Here is a 14,710-nt window from a genome sequence, read left to right as displayed (position 1 = left end):
CCATTTCTGATATTTCAGATTACTTGGCATACATGATAAAGTTCCACTGAGCTTCTCGAGTCAAATACGCTTGCCTCAGCTATCCCATTATTGCAAATTGCAAATCAAGTTTGGCTTTAGGTGGGGGAGTGACTGACAGCACCTTCATAAAAAGTTTCTCATCAAGCGTAGTTCCTCGCAAATTGCACCAACATCCACAAATAATGCATAAACATTATAAGAAACACTGAACACTTCCCGGAGGGCCTACCCTGTCAAATCCACAAACGATTACTGCAACAGTGCCTCCTTCAGCAGAGAAGTGTAATTGTAATGAGGTGTGGTACCACACGTTTTAAGCCGTGTTTTTCTGATTACCTATTATACTTATTGTATGTGGCTAAATGTAACTTAGGCGAAGTTAAAATCGAGGCAATTGCTGGTCAGTGGTGCCCGCAGGGCTGGGGCATGTGGGGGCGGCCACTCCATTTTGCAGGGGCCCCTGGGTTATTACAGCTCACATGTTTGTGCCAGTTCATTTCGCATCTGTTTACTTGCCGGAGCTCATGCTGTCTAAGGTTGTTGCTTCTTTTTCGTCCAGTTTTCTCGTTTTACGTCTTCGTTATTTCCCGAAACACTAACAATAGCTTACACGCTCGGCTTTTCGCTGACGATGCGCCATCTACGGCGGATGGTTCATCGAGCACTCTTTGTGAAACTTTGACTGCTGATGGGACGTTTCTGCCTTCCACGACTGCTAGTGCGACTTTGGCGGCTTCAGCGGTGCCCCCTTTATCGCCTGAGATCATTATCTTAATTACGTAAACGGTCCGAGCGGCCGTGGCGGCCGAGAAACCTCCTGTATCCGATCAAGTTCAAGCGTTACCAAGTGCTATGGCGACCGCGAGTGCTGGGGGCGTTCCGCCTCAAATTCCTTGGATGCTTTAGCAGCGAGTTTCTTGGCTTCGGGGAGTGCAGTTCCTGTTGGACAGCCGTTACAAAGTAGGCCAGCTTCTTGTGTTGTTGTCCCTTCGTTAGTGCAACGTTCGCTGCGCCCGTCATGTCGCTTGCGTCCTCGTTTACTCCGCCAAGCAATGTGATTCAACAGGCTCCGGGGCTCTCCACTCAGCCCGCTTCTCTCCTTGATCAGTCGTTCGTTGTCGGGCCAGGTTTTTCTCCTGTTCCAGCGAAGCTAGTGACCCAGATCGTGGGCGGCAAATACGTTGATTTAAGCGATCTCTTGGGTCCCAACCTTCAACAACGAGAGCCTGAACCCCAGCTCATGTTCGATGGCCGACTTGTATTGACCTATGGAAGCGTTTTCCATCTTTTCACTCGTGTTATCTTCTCACTTTCCCCACCATTGGAAAGATTTAACGCAGTACAAGTTACTCATTCTGCGAACCCATCGCCATTTCAGTGGCAAAGTGTGGCTGAACTACGACCGAGTGTTCCGTGAACATGCGGCCGCGACAAAGTTGGTCGATTGGTCTTGCATGAACGTGCAGCTGTTTAATTTTCACGCAGCTGGCTCTTCGACCCCTGGACCGTCATATGCCTAACCAGCTGAGGTTTCTGAGCCATCTGGTTTCTCGTTTTCCAGTATGCTTTGCAAGTCTTGGAACGGGGGCGGTGCACGGCTCCAGTCTGTCACTTTCTGTTTTATTTCCACTGAACTTTCAGTGTGATGGTGCTGGGTGCCGATCAGATCATCCTAAGCATAAACCACCTGTTAGTGCAAGGGGCCACTTTCATTGGTCCATTGATACTATCCTTAACTAATCAAAATTTGTCTAGGAAAAAAAGAATAATTTTGGAAAGAATTTGGATACACAACAGGGATAATTTTACTGCTTTCGCCCACCATTTGTAATCCAAAAATTACGTGGAACATTGAATTCAACATGGCATCATATAGTAGCAATTCACACATCAAATTAAATTCTGCAGCAAAGAGTACCGATATTTTCTCAGAAAATGATTTTTTCAGTGAAGAACAAAGGTTGGAATCTGGAAAAAATTTGGTCAGTTCTCAAAAAGAGGGAAAAGCAGCACCTAGGACAGAGGTTTATCCACCTAAACATGAAGACCAACTCGCTGATGCAGCCTTCACCATTCACAGTCCTGGAATACAGAACATACTTGTGCCAGGTTCAACTCCAGCAGCTTAGTTTCACCTATTTGTAACCACCCAAACCATGGTCAAGATAGTACTTGGCATACGAAAATATGCAATGCAGTTCTTTCGAGGAGCTGGTGAAAATTTGTCCACTCACAGCAGAGCAAGGATGTGAAAAGCAACTAGTCCACAAAGTTTGACTGTCTATCAACTCCACATTTTCAACCAGTTATCTCGAGAAATGTCTTTCAGCTTATCTCCAAGCACTGCCATGACAGAGAGCGAAGATGGTCAGCAAAACTCGGAGCACTAAAATCTCCTTCACAAGTTTCAATTGTTATTGAATAGCTTGAATGAGGCCCATAAGAGGTATCTTGTTCCTCGTCATTTTGTTTCTATCAAGCTTGATTGGCATGAAAAACAGAGCAGAATGCAATGCAATTTGTAATGCAATACATTTCCAACGTACACCACCACAAGTAGGGGGTGAAACTTTACTGTGACTGATTCTGCCACTGGATTTCCCCTTCACAACATGGTCTATTGAAAGAAAAATGCTCCCATTAAAGTTTGATCATTCATATAATGTGGTGGATGGATTTATGACCAAAGCTGGTCTATTCAACAAAGGTTACCACATTATTGCTGACAATTTTTGCATCTTTGTTCACAACTTTTTCACCAGTCCCACATCTACCCAGGAGGCTCCATGAACCAAGACCTTGTGGTCCCATGATGCTTGTGGCTTTTTCATTTGTACTTCAATATAGTCCGCAGGTAAGTTTGTATCTGCTTGCTTTGTTTTGTTTTCTTTAATTTTCTCCTCTTTTTCAGGAGATTGCCCTTTCCAAGTATGTCTTCAAGATGTCACAAATCTCACGAGAGAGACTGTTCGTGGTTGCTGTCCTCCTGCCGAAACCCAGCTTTTTCTGCAAAGTGTCACAAGAAAAACAATTCTCTTCAGATGATTCTCAACCTCCAACAGAACACTTCAGGCCACTCCGTGGCCCTAGTGTAATTCTTGTTAAACCTTTTTGTTCCCTGTTCACATGGGTGAATGTTTGGATATTATAGTTGAACTCAATGACAGACATGCTGCTGAAAATCATTAAATTATATTTTTCACGTATTACAATGGTTTAAAGTTACAAAATTCGGGCCATACCTCAAGGATCTTTCAAAAGTGATCTCCAAAAATATAGCTGACCAGGAAGGAAGCCCTTCCCACAATAAAAAAACAGGTCATAATTAGCAGTGGTAGTAATTATTATCATCAAGGGTTATAAAAAAGCGCTGGCGACCGGTAATATCGCCAGTTACTTTCATAGTTTCAATGGCTACATTTCTCTGGTAAAAGAGAAAAATGTAGGGGATAAATGGTGTTTTTGCCTCCAGTGCCATCTACTTTCCTAGATTCTCCTTCTACAGTAGTTAAAATGTTTTTGACAACCCTGATTGTCACAACCATTATTTTATGGATTGTTTTAACATATGGCCTGAATTTAAGAAGTTACTTTGTTTCATTCAGATGAGACTGAAGTTCAAGAGAGGGCCAGTACAAAAGAAGTTGGAAAAGATGACAAAGGTAACAAATATATTTTACTGGTATTTCTGATTTCAAATTCACATTCCATTTTACTTCCCATACTCTTCTTTGATTTATTCAATCCTAAAATACCAATAATGTAGGTTTCCACACTTTCTCACAGTGTGAAGGCCTCCAAACTATAAGCATACTAATGGATATATGTAATGAACTTTCTTAATATAGCTGAAGGACCGCCCACAAAGAAAAAGAGGAGCAAGCCTAAGAAACAGAAAGGATGATTGTATTGTAAGTTGTACATTATGAAGTCTTTTTTAATTGGTTAATTTTTTTACTGTAGATAATGATGCAGAGGAAAAAAGGAAAACCTGGAAAGAAAGAAAGTACTATTATTACAACCTTTCACCAATTTTTGGAAGTATTCCCACATGCTAGTAATATACCTTCTATCTGTTAAATAAAATTGTTCACACCTAAATATTTGCCTTACTTATATTTGCTATGTTAAAGTTTTTAAAGTTGTGAAATGAAAACAGTTTTATTTTGCCTGCTTACTGTAATGTGACAGGACAATTTCTTCCTGTTGTATCAGTGAAAGTTGGTAGTAATCTTGACCTGAACAACATCCTTAAGCTATGTTTTCTCCTTATCTTTTCAAAGCTTCAACAGTCAGTTCAGCAGAAAAGAATTGACACAATTCTTGGGGAACGTTCTGCATTTAGGAAGAACGTTGTCATCATACCAGATGACAAGGAGAATGCATCCATGTCAAACAAAACACCAAAAAACCACGTCACGCATGCACCTGCTACACCAGATGACAAGGAGAATGCATCCACACCAGCCTACAAACCAACAACAAAACATTTCACACACACACCTGCTGCACCAAAAACACAAACACTGCCCCATGTCACCAGGCAAACCACAGCACAGGCAAACACACCTTCACATCATATGCACATACACCAATGCATACCCCACCACCAACAAACCACAAGACAAGTACACCCATTAGTAGATTACATAAACATGCATCAGCACCCCATATTTCACCATTATCAAATCGCAACATACACACAGGCCTCACTACATCACGCACACATTCACCACCCCACATGCAAAACACATTAATCACTTCTTCACAGTCACCTGACATTGAACCATTTGAACACACACTAACACCATTATCTCATCCAATGCACCACCGCAGAAGTTTCACACAGCACTTACTTGATGATGAGATTGGAGATTTGTCTCTGGACTGCCCACCAGGTCCTGGAAGGGTTCCAAACAGTGAAGTGGGCAGTAACTCAAACTGGGAATCATTTTCTGCCCACTTCACTGAAGAATTGGAGTGGCAGAAATGGATAATCTCAGAAATGAGGTTAAAAGTCTAAAACGACTTGTGAAGGAGTTGAAGGTTAGGAATTTTTTTTAACAGCTTTATTGGGTACTCCACTTACAGTATATAGCAAGCGAACAAGACCCAAAAGGGGCAGGTGTAATGGGACAAATATCCCATGCAAGACACCACCCATGGATTAAGACCTAAATCCAGTTTAAAGCCAGAATGAGGATAATATTCTTCATGAAGTCATTCTTAATTGGTTCAACTACAAATAAGGAAAAAATTGAGTTTATCAAGGGTTCTGGAAATTTAAGAATAAAATCCTCTTTTCAGCAGGGCTGAAATAGTAGTCAAATCTTTAAAGACAGATTGCATGTTTTCAGAGGGGGCTACTGTTTGCAATTTAACTCTGGAGCTCACCTCACTTGACAAATTCAGGGTTATTGTTAAGTAATGGCTGCAAAATTAAATGCATTGTTTTTACAATCTGTTTATGAAAAGATTCTTCTTTCAATTAGGCAAACCCAAGTACCAGCAACGAGAATGGTGGAGAGCACCAGCAAACCCCAGAGGTATGAGCACCTTCACCCACTGTAATTTAATTATCTATGCATGAGTTGACTCTAAATAAGAAAACAAACTCTCGGAGTAAATGCTCGAAATGTGTATAAATAAAAAATGACATTTTCCTGTTTGCATTGCATAAAATACAGCTGCAACGTGAAAAATATCTTATTTCTTTTGATCCTCGCAGTCAACACCAAAATCTCTAGGCATCCCAAGATTTGATGACTAGATTATATTTTTGGGATACAAAACTTATGCTTTATTCCTCTACTTTAATATTTAAATGTTGCTGAGGTAAAATGTAGTAAGACCTCATATCTACAAAACAGTTTTCCATTGCACTTCTTTAAAACGGAAAACACACAATCAGACTCTATCCGCGCAAAACTATTTATTTAATTTGTCACCTTTATATATATATTTTACGTTTTATCGCCTTGCACGGTATATATTAAGTTGTCAATTTCTTTTCTTGTCACTTGAAAATAATGACTAGGAGTCATGGAAACGTAGTGTAAAACTTGTTTCGCTTATATTTATCATTAGACGTTTAACTAAATGTAATCTTATTTGAATATTTTTAGCTTGCCTGGGTAATGTCCATCAATTTGTCCATGGGTGACCAGGCTCTTAACTTTGCAAAGAACTAATAGCCCAGAATGCTTTTTGGTGGTCTTAGACAACTGGACCACTCCCAATTTCAAGCACTTAAAATTCCAACTTCAAAAACAGTTGTATACTAGATAAGTCAGTTGATGTGATTAACTACCATACATTAAATCAAATCTGTTTCCTCATTTTTCAGGCACAGTTGCTACGTATGGTAAAAAATACCACAAAGCCCCTCGAGGGATTGAAAACACTACTTTACCACCTATTCACTCCTAATGGAGTAAGGCAGTCATCCCTCAAAGGGCGAACATCTGTCACTGGTGGTGAAAATGTGGGGCCTCCATAAGCAAAAGCTGGATTTGATCTACTGTAAGTTCTTTAGTAATGTAACCATATTTTTAATGTGATCAACATGTCCACAATTATTTAGAAAGGGTCTTTGCCTTTCCATATTGCAGTGTCCCCTCCCCCTCATGAAATCTTTTTCATTCTTCCAGTTGCCATGGAGGAACGGTGCAAAATGGAGAGACTGACAGTTGATAACTTAATTCACAGACAGCAGAGGAACTTACGCCAACAATATGCCAAATTGACCAGCAGCTATTAGAACTGACTAGAAACCATTTTATTTCAATACTGATGTTGCTGTTTCAGTTTCATTGTGACAATAATATTGTACTTGATTGTTATTGCTTTTGATTAATTTTATGTTGTCTCTAAATAATTTTATTGTTATCTCAAAAAATGACTTATTCTGTAATGATGACTTTTTTCTCTGCATAAGTTTTTACATATCCTGTTAATAATTGTCTTTTATATTCAAACTGCATGGTTTTAATTTTTAATATATTATCTTCATGACAAAAAAATGAATATGCAGTAGTATTTTAGTTAAAATTTGTAAATAAAACTTTTTTGCACTTTTGAAAACCCAGTCGTTTCATAAGATAAATACTTAATCTAAAACTTAACCAATGATGCTTTTAGAACATCACTTTAAGACCATCACTGTGATGTCAGGTCCTGAGATAAGAAAACCAGTCATTCCTAAGTATTCCTTGTACATTCCCAAAAAATCCCAGAAATTCTTTAAAATTCCTAGGAATTTCTGAGAATGTTTGGGTAAGCCAGCATAATTGTTGGATGCGTATTGGTTACTACACACTTGGAATTCCTAGGAATTCCTCGGAATTCCAAGTACTATTTTATATAAACTGGGGAAGGGGAAGTTGAGTTCAAGGAGGTGAAAATTTTGTTAGTATGACAGGCCCTGAAGGAAATGTATGTTTACCCATGGTGCTCATGTTTTCATTGGCTGACACTAAAAAATAAATTTTCCCTGGGTGTTGAAAAGCAGTGAAACATGGTGAGCAAAGAATAACCTATCATTTCAGGCCACACTTGACAAATTCCATTCTATAATAGAATTTACTTGAATTTCTCAATTTTGCTTTTAGGTGATGGCTTCTAGGAGAAGTAGCAATGTCCTGCACATCAGATGAAAAGCAAGAAATTTCCACGGGTTTCACCATCAAAGAATCCATTCACATTCAACAAGAACAGCAGAGAAGTAGGGAAAAACAATTTTTTATGATGTGGACAATGACATTGACCAAATTAGTGATATACAACCACAAGAAAATGACAATAATTTACATGTAGAGCTCTTTGTAGATGACAGCAAGGGAGGAGATGAAGAGGATAGTGATGAAAAATAACCTGCTGAAAATGTGGCTGACTTGGCTCGAAATTCAATTCAGTGCTGGTCTATGCTATCAGAAATTGTAGTAGATGAAGTTCTCTGTGTGCCATGCCCAACACGAGACCTTGGAGGTAATACTCCAGCAAACAATTTCTTCAAGCTTTTCATCAGTGGCAATTACTTCCATAAAACTATTGGCATAGCATTGCATAACCTTGACACAAAGACTAAAAAAACTTCCGGACGACTCCTGCGGAAGTTTAGCATTTTTCAACCAAAACATTCCTGACAGAAACCAACTTCACATGTACTAGGATTCTGATGAATTTATTGGTATTGGCAACTTCAAGAAAACACAAACAACCTTTTGTCACCCTCAGCAAATATTTTTAGTTTGCTCATCCCTTGAATTAAGATCTAGCTTTTATAGCCACACTATCTTGTCAATTTCAATCTCGTAAACCGTGTTCTGGACAAATGGCAAAACGCTAGTTTGGTTTGGTGCAGGAATCATGTGTTAGTTTAAATAAAATGTACATTTTTCCGTTGTTATTACATTGTTCCCCAAAGAGTCAGCATTAGTTATTTGAACTCTACTTTAATGTGTATAAATCACTTCAGCCACAAGTGGCAAAAACAGCATTGTGCGAGGAGAGTGTGAGTCTTCCAACTATTTCACTTGTTTACCTCTACAACACCAACTGTTTAATTGCACCATGGCAGAGAAAGCTGACAAGACACCGATAACCAAACAAGCAAAACTTGCAATGGTCAACAAGATATCAGGACAAAAACCAAAGCGGTTCTTAACCCCACCATCCCTTCTTGAGCTATCCTTCAAGAAGACTCCATTTCTGTGAGGAGGAGCTATTGGATGCCTACCATGAACTAACATTAGGGGCTGTTTCTTGCCTCAATGCAAAAGCTGTTGTCAAGGCAAAACCAATCACAGATTAGCAAGTTACTGAGCCAACAGGAGGAAACTGACGACAGTGATATGGTTAAGCAAGTGCAATGCTGACAGTAACAGCAGAGCTGTTTTGAGACTGAAATTTGGGTACATAACACCAAGTTTTGTTTCAAAATATATGCAAAACCCTGATACATTCAGAGGGGCCATCATCTGCAATGTACTAAGAATTTTACATATTTTAATTGTTTTGTAGTTTGAAGAACTTTAGATTGTATTCCTTGCTGATGTATTTTAATTATTGCTTTATTTTATTTGTTTTTTGTTTGAACATGACGCCACATACCAGCTTTGAAATTTCATTGCGTATAAATATAGGTTGTATGTGTGTACGCATTGTCAACTCTCTTTGGATACATTTGCATAACAGCTGTTCACAAGCCAAAGTCAGATCAAGAGGTAAGTGAGGCAGACGTCTGCTTGAACAAAAAAGAGCCAGCCATAAGCACTACAGAAAATCCTCTCACCAGGTGGAGTCAGCATAGATATAGATACCCTGCAGCAGTATCTACGCACTCCTGCAACCTCAGTTCCAGCAGGGTGAGTATTTTACGCAACTGGTGGCATTGTTACAGCACAGATATGACAACTCAAGTCAAAGCATGTTAACCCCTTGGGAAGTCAAAAACTGTTTTAGCTGTTTTGCCAAGATTGCAGATTCAAAGTATTTTAAGTAACAGCAATGTAGTTTGAGCCTATGGATTTACATTCTTGAGACAGTTATGACTGTTTTTAAAGTTTGTCTGTTAAACTGTAAATGACACAATTTTTTTTCATTCACGGGTGTCAGATTTATTGTCAAATAATAAAATGTTGTTGTTGTTCACAACACTTGCCTTACAATCATTTACTGTGTGCAGTGCTTGCTTTAGACAAGGAATAGGAGATTATAGAGAGTGAATAACAACATATCAAGACCAGCCACTCACTGACATTCTGCATGAGGAAGGTAGTGATACCGATGACTGTGACTGTAAAGTCACTTAACAGTGTGCGAAAGCCAACAAACTCCTCGGCTTTGTGCGCCAAGCTTCTAGATACATCCAAAGCACCCAAATGCGTCGTACACTGTACCTTTCTATCGTCCGGTGCCATCTTGGCTACGCAACCCAAGTATGGTCGCCATAATCCATTGGTCTACTAAAGAGAGTTGAAAACGTGCAGCACCGTGCAACAAAACTAATTTTGAAGCTTCTCTTCCATTGCAATGTAACCTATACGACCTGCCTTTAACTAACGAATCTGTTACCTATCTCTTACTGGCATGAATTTTTGGATTAAGTCTTTTTCCACAAAGCTGTTAATAACTTAGTTTTCAGTGATAGTGAAACTCTGCCTGTAACCAGACAATTAACTAGATCTACTAAGTCATTGAGCAGCGATGCTATTACTTATATTTCTAAGCAAAGTAGAACTGTTACTTATCAGCGCTCATTGGAGAACAATCTGTCACAGGTGCACATAGCGAGGACTCTGCTGTGCCCGAGACATGCTGCTTCTAGCAATTTGAACTTCCATTTTTTTTCTTTTTTTCCTCTTGATTTTTCTTGTTTATATATTAGTAGCTTTAGTTTTCAAGTTTTAAATAGTTAACATGGGATCTGCTGTAATCGGCTATGCTGTAGTGGTCTCCCTGCCCAATAATTTTTTTTTTTACATATTCATGCATATAGATCGGTATCTGTATTTTAGTTAGGTGAAGCTAAATAAATAAAATAGATGAAGAAAGGGACATCGATGGCCTGACTCCAACTGATTAGGAGCGGAGATACTAACTGTGCCTGTGGATTCCTGGTACAGTGTAACTACAATTATTATTATTATTACTTAATTGTCTACAAGTTGAATTAAATATTCTTTGTCCCCTGTTGGATTATGGTTTCACCCAATCAAATTAAGTAACTGTTTCCAATATCAGGAGATATAATATTGATTGCAAAGTAACTTTTGGGAGTTCATCTCAACTTTGGATGAGAAAAAGGTGCAACAACTATGTCTAAGGGCACTGAGTTGAGATGTTGGGAGTATGGAGTATGTAGACAGCCTCCTTATTATGAAAGATGATGATGACAATGCAGAAAATTATTTTGAACAAAGTGAGGACACTACAGGCAGTGGAGGTTCACAGCCTCCACAGAGTGAACCGACACCTGACCAGTGCAAACACGGGCACTGCCTCAACCTAAGGCTCAAGAAATTGAGAAGAAATACCGGTACCAGCTACAGCTATAACTTAAGATCGGTACCAGAACCAGTAGAAATACCAAGGTCTAGAATCCACGGACATGCAAGCTCTTTTATGGCACAGGCCGCAAGGCTTGTTTGTTTATGATTGAATTTTTAACTTCAATCTAACATATGTAAATCCATTGTATATTTACTTTTAGATGGGTGAAAAAAGCTTATTATTAAGTGCTGTGGACTAAAAAAATGTATAACAATAAGAAAGTGTTTTGAAAAGCTGTGTTTGGATCAAGTACTTGGACTGTGCATTGGAAATGGGCAGATATTAGGAATGACCATGAAGATAACAGTACATTTTTTCCCCCTGAAGCCACTTACTGGCAATTTATCTTGGAAAAGTATGGTTGTCTAGAAAAAGGTAATTGCAAGGTAGCCCCAGCTTGAGAAGTGATCAGAGTTAGAAGACAATATTCTTCACCACTTTGAGTATAAATGAGGTTCAGCCCAGAATAATGTACATCTGTGATGAAGCTTCAATTTATATTGTGCCACAGTTTTACACTTGGTTGAGTTTTCCTTTTTCTTTGTTTCTTTGTATAATGGCTATTATCCAGGGCATGGTTGCACGTTCATACACAACTAGCTACAGCTCTAATGCAACAGTACATTTTTTCCCCCTGAAGCCACTTACTGGCAATTTATCTTGGAAAAGTATGGTTGTCTAGAAAAAGGTAATTGCAAGGTAGCCCCAGCTTGAGAAGTGATCAGAGTTAGAAGACAATATTCTTCACCACCTTGAGTATAAATGAGGTTCAGCCCAGAATAATGTACATCTGTGATGAAGCTTCAATTTATATTGTGCCACAGTTTTACACTTGGTTGAGTTTTCCTTTTTCTTTGTTTCTTTGTATAATGGCTATTATCCAGGGCATGGTTGCACGTTCATACACAACTAGCTACAGCTCTAATGCAATTCCAGTCTTCTCGCTTTTCATCAAAGGTTTCTGTTAATATTTTTATGCTTAGTTTTCACTTTTATTAAACTGTCCTTGATTTCAAACAAAAGTTAAAACAATACCATTATAACCACCAGCCCAGGGGCATACATTTATATCTTGAAAAAAGGACTCTAAAAAGAGTGCATATTAAATTACAATTTAATTAAATACATTTATAAATTAAATTAAAATTAAAATACATTTATAGAGTGCAACATTCCATTAATTGTCCATGGCGCTTTACAATACTAACTACTCTTTCTTAATATGAAAGGTGTTCTAGTCTAAACGACAAGGATTGAAATCCTCCAAACAACAACAGCATGAGAGAGGATCGAAACACACCAATCAACACAAACCAAGGTGCTACTTATACTGTTACGCAATCAGTCAACACCATCGCCTGATGAAGACCAGCAGTATTGCAGTCGAAACATTGCCATCCACATCTATGTGACTCAATCAAATTTGGTTAAAAAACTTCATCATCATTCAACAAAATCAGGTACCAATAAATAAAAATTACAAAGATAAGTCTTGAGCTTAGTTTTAAATAAGGTAACTGATGATGTTTCCTAATGTCCAATGGTAATTTGTTCCATAGTTTCGGTCCTGCAACAGAGTATGCCCTATCGCCATACATTTTCATATTCACCACAGGCTTGTCAAGTAACTGGTTGTTTAAGGATCTTAATATGTGGCCCGAGTTCTTATGAGTCAGTCAGGTTTCTGATGTAGCTAGGTGCCTGACCAATTAGAGCCTCAAAAGCCATATGAGAAAAAACGAGATATCCTTTTTCAGACTTAGCTAAGACTTGTGTCCACCTCAAGAGAATACCAGGCACATTTTTAGATATGAGTAGTTCAATTCTACAGTAAAACAAAAAAATCTAACACACCCTAAAACGGAAAGAATGCTGATTTTGATAAGTGCCAGACCAAAGATAGGACAGTTCATCCTTGTTGCTCGTGTTTTCATACCAATAGGAAGAGATTGAGAATGATGTATTATTTAGTAATGACACAGGCACACTCGGAAAAAGAAATTCCGAGTGTTCCTATCAGGAGTCAAAGTTAAGACCTTCCGATTTCTAGTTTGGATGCTCTACCACTGAGCAACAGGAGACTCATGGGAGCTAAGGCCATTAAACTAGGTTCATGGGAAGAGATTGTTGAGAACAGAAATTTTATCCATTTCACCATGCAAAAGATATAATTTACCAAAAGGACATGCATGCATTAACACTTCAAGCCCTAAAAGTGATGAAAATGAAATTTCTCCTTACATGATCACTGCTTGTTCAAGCATTCAAGTGATGAGAAGAAAGGGAACAATCACCAACGATAAGATGACTTGATATTGAGAAAATTCTCCTTACCAGTTCCATACAGATGTGTAAAGATAGGTAAAGAGAATACAAATTTTCATATCAGGTCTAAAGAGTTAAGGTTTGTAACTATTGCACATATACGCAGGACGGTATAGTATGGTGAAGTTTGCTGCCACAGAAAACTGATTATTCTTTGTTGGTTTCTGTTGATTGTTTTACTGAAAATAAATCAGTTTTACATTTCAAGAACCTTGATTGGATTCTGATAAATAACTCCTTAGAGGACATGGGTGGGACATGGGCAGTAGTTGGCACAATTCTTGCTGGATCATCCTCAGATAATGAAACGTGGTGATCTATTGGGCTTATTGTCATCATTTCTTCATTTAAATATCTTTGCCATAAAGATTGATATACATGTAATTAAAGTCTCTGGAGACCTTTACCGGTCTGGTGTTCCATTCTTTTGATCTTTGGTTATACACTGTACTTTTGTGTGTGCCATGCTTCACCATTATCATTAACAGAAACAGGTCTGCTAAAATGGTAATTTCAATCCACCATTTACACAACTGCAAAGAAAGAAAGGACAGCCTTAGGTTTTGTGTCGTGGAGTGTAGTGGCAGTGGTTGCACGTGACCATGTGGCATGGCCAGGAAGAATTTCTGGCCCATTTCCCCCCTTGGGGTCATGGAAATAAGTGAAGTGAAAAGAAATACAAAATTAAGACAAAGCATGCTTACCTTCTTTGTTGCTCCGGAAAGAGAAGATGGCCTGCAAACTTTGAGTCAAAGGAATAACTGCACATTGATTTCCCCAAGATCAAACAGGAAAAAATAATACAACCCAGCCAAATCCTTTCATGTCCTTGATTCCAAACTTTGTGGCATTGCTGTTGTACATTCTTTTTTGGCTGCTGCCAGTACAACAACCGCCACAAGTGGACATTGCATATCAATGTAAATAAAGTTCCAAGAGCAAAAGCTTTCAAAAGTATCGCAACAAACAGCTTCCCTAATTACTAAAAAATGTGATTCAAACAGACAAAAACAGCTTCCTGAACTCGCCAATAGTATTTGAAAATGTTGGGCCAACAATTTCAAAGTGCTTCTCATCAACGCAAGCAGGCACCTGGGGTGACATACCTCCCTTAACAAGTTCTTTGTACACAAAGAAAATAAAATTTTTAACAAATAGATTTCATTTTGCCATGTGTCCATCCTCTGATAATGCACAGATGTCATCAAAACATGGTAAGACCTAAGAAGTATGCTATGATCTGCAGGTGAGTAGCATGACTGATGTTTTAACCATGTATTGACCTCCTCTGTGTGTGGCATGTCATGCGTGA

General features: G+C 38.7%; 1 protein-coding gene, 1 long non-coding RNA gene and 2 pseudogenes across 2 annotated transcripts in view; 2 read left to right on the top strand and 2 right to left on the bottom strand.

Annotated features, from left to right (window-relative positions):
* The window catches only part of LOC146482488 (mitochondrial inner membrane protease subunit 1-like), a 348,467-nt gene that overhangs the window by 313,798 nt on the left and 19,959 nt on the right, over nucleotides 1-14,710 (bottom strand). The gene's annotated exons all lie outside the window — the stretch shown is intronic.
* Nucleotides 1-14,710, bottom strand: part of LOC146482489 (uncharacterized) — an 82,129-nt gene that overhangs the window by 63,570 nt on the left and 3,849 nt on the right. The gene's annotated exons all lie outside the window — the stretch shown is intronic.
* On the top strand, nucleotides 313-1,654 carry LOC146482491 (uncharacterized; annotated as a pseudogene).
* On the top strand, nucleotides 7,657-11,516 carry LOC146482490 (uncharacterized; annotated as a pseudogene).

The sequence above is a fragment of the Pavona decussata genome, unplaced genomic scaffold (genome assembly GCF_977016875.1).
Source record: "Pavona decussata unplaced genomic scaffold, jaPavDecu1.1 SCAFFOLD_45, whole genome shotgun sequence".
Classification (NCBI taxonomy): Eukaryota; Metazoa; Cnidaria; class Anthozoa; order Scleractinia; family Agariciidae; genus Pavona; species Pavona decussata.
This window is presented reverse-complemented; position numbering and strand designations above follow the sequence as displayed.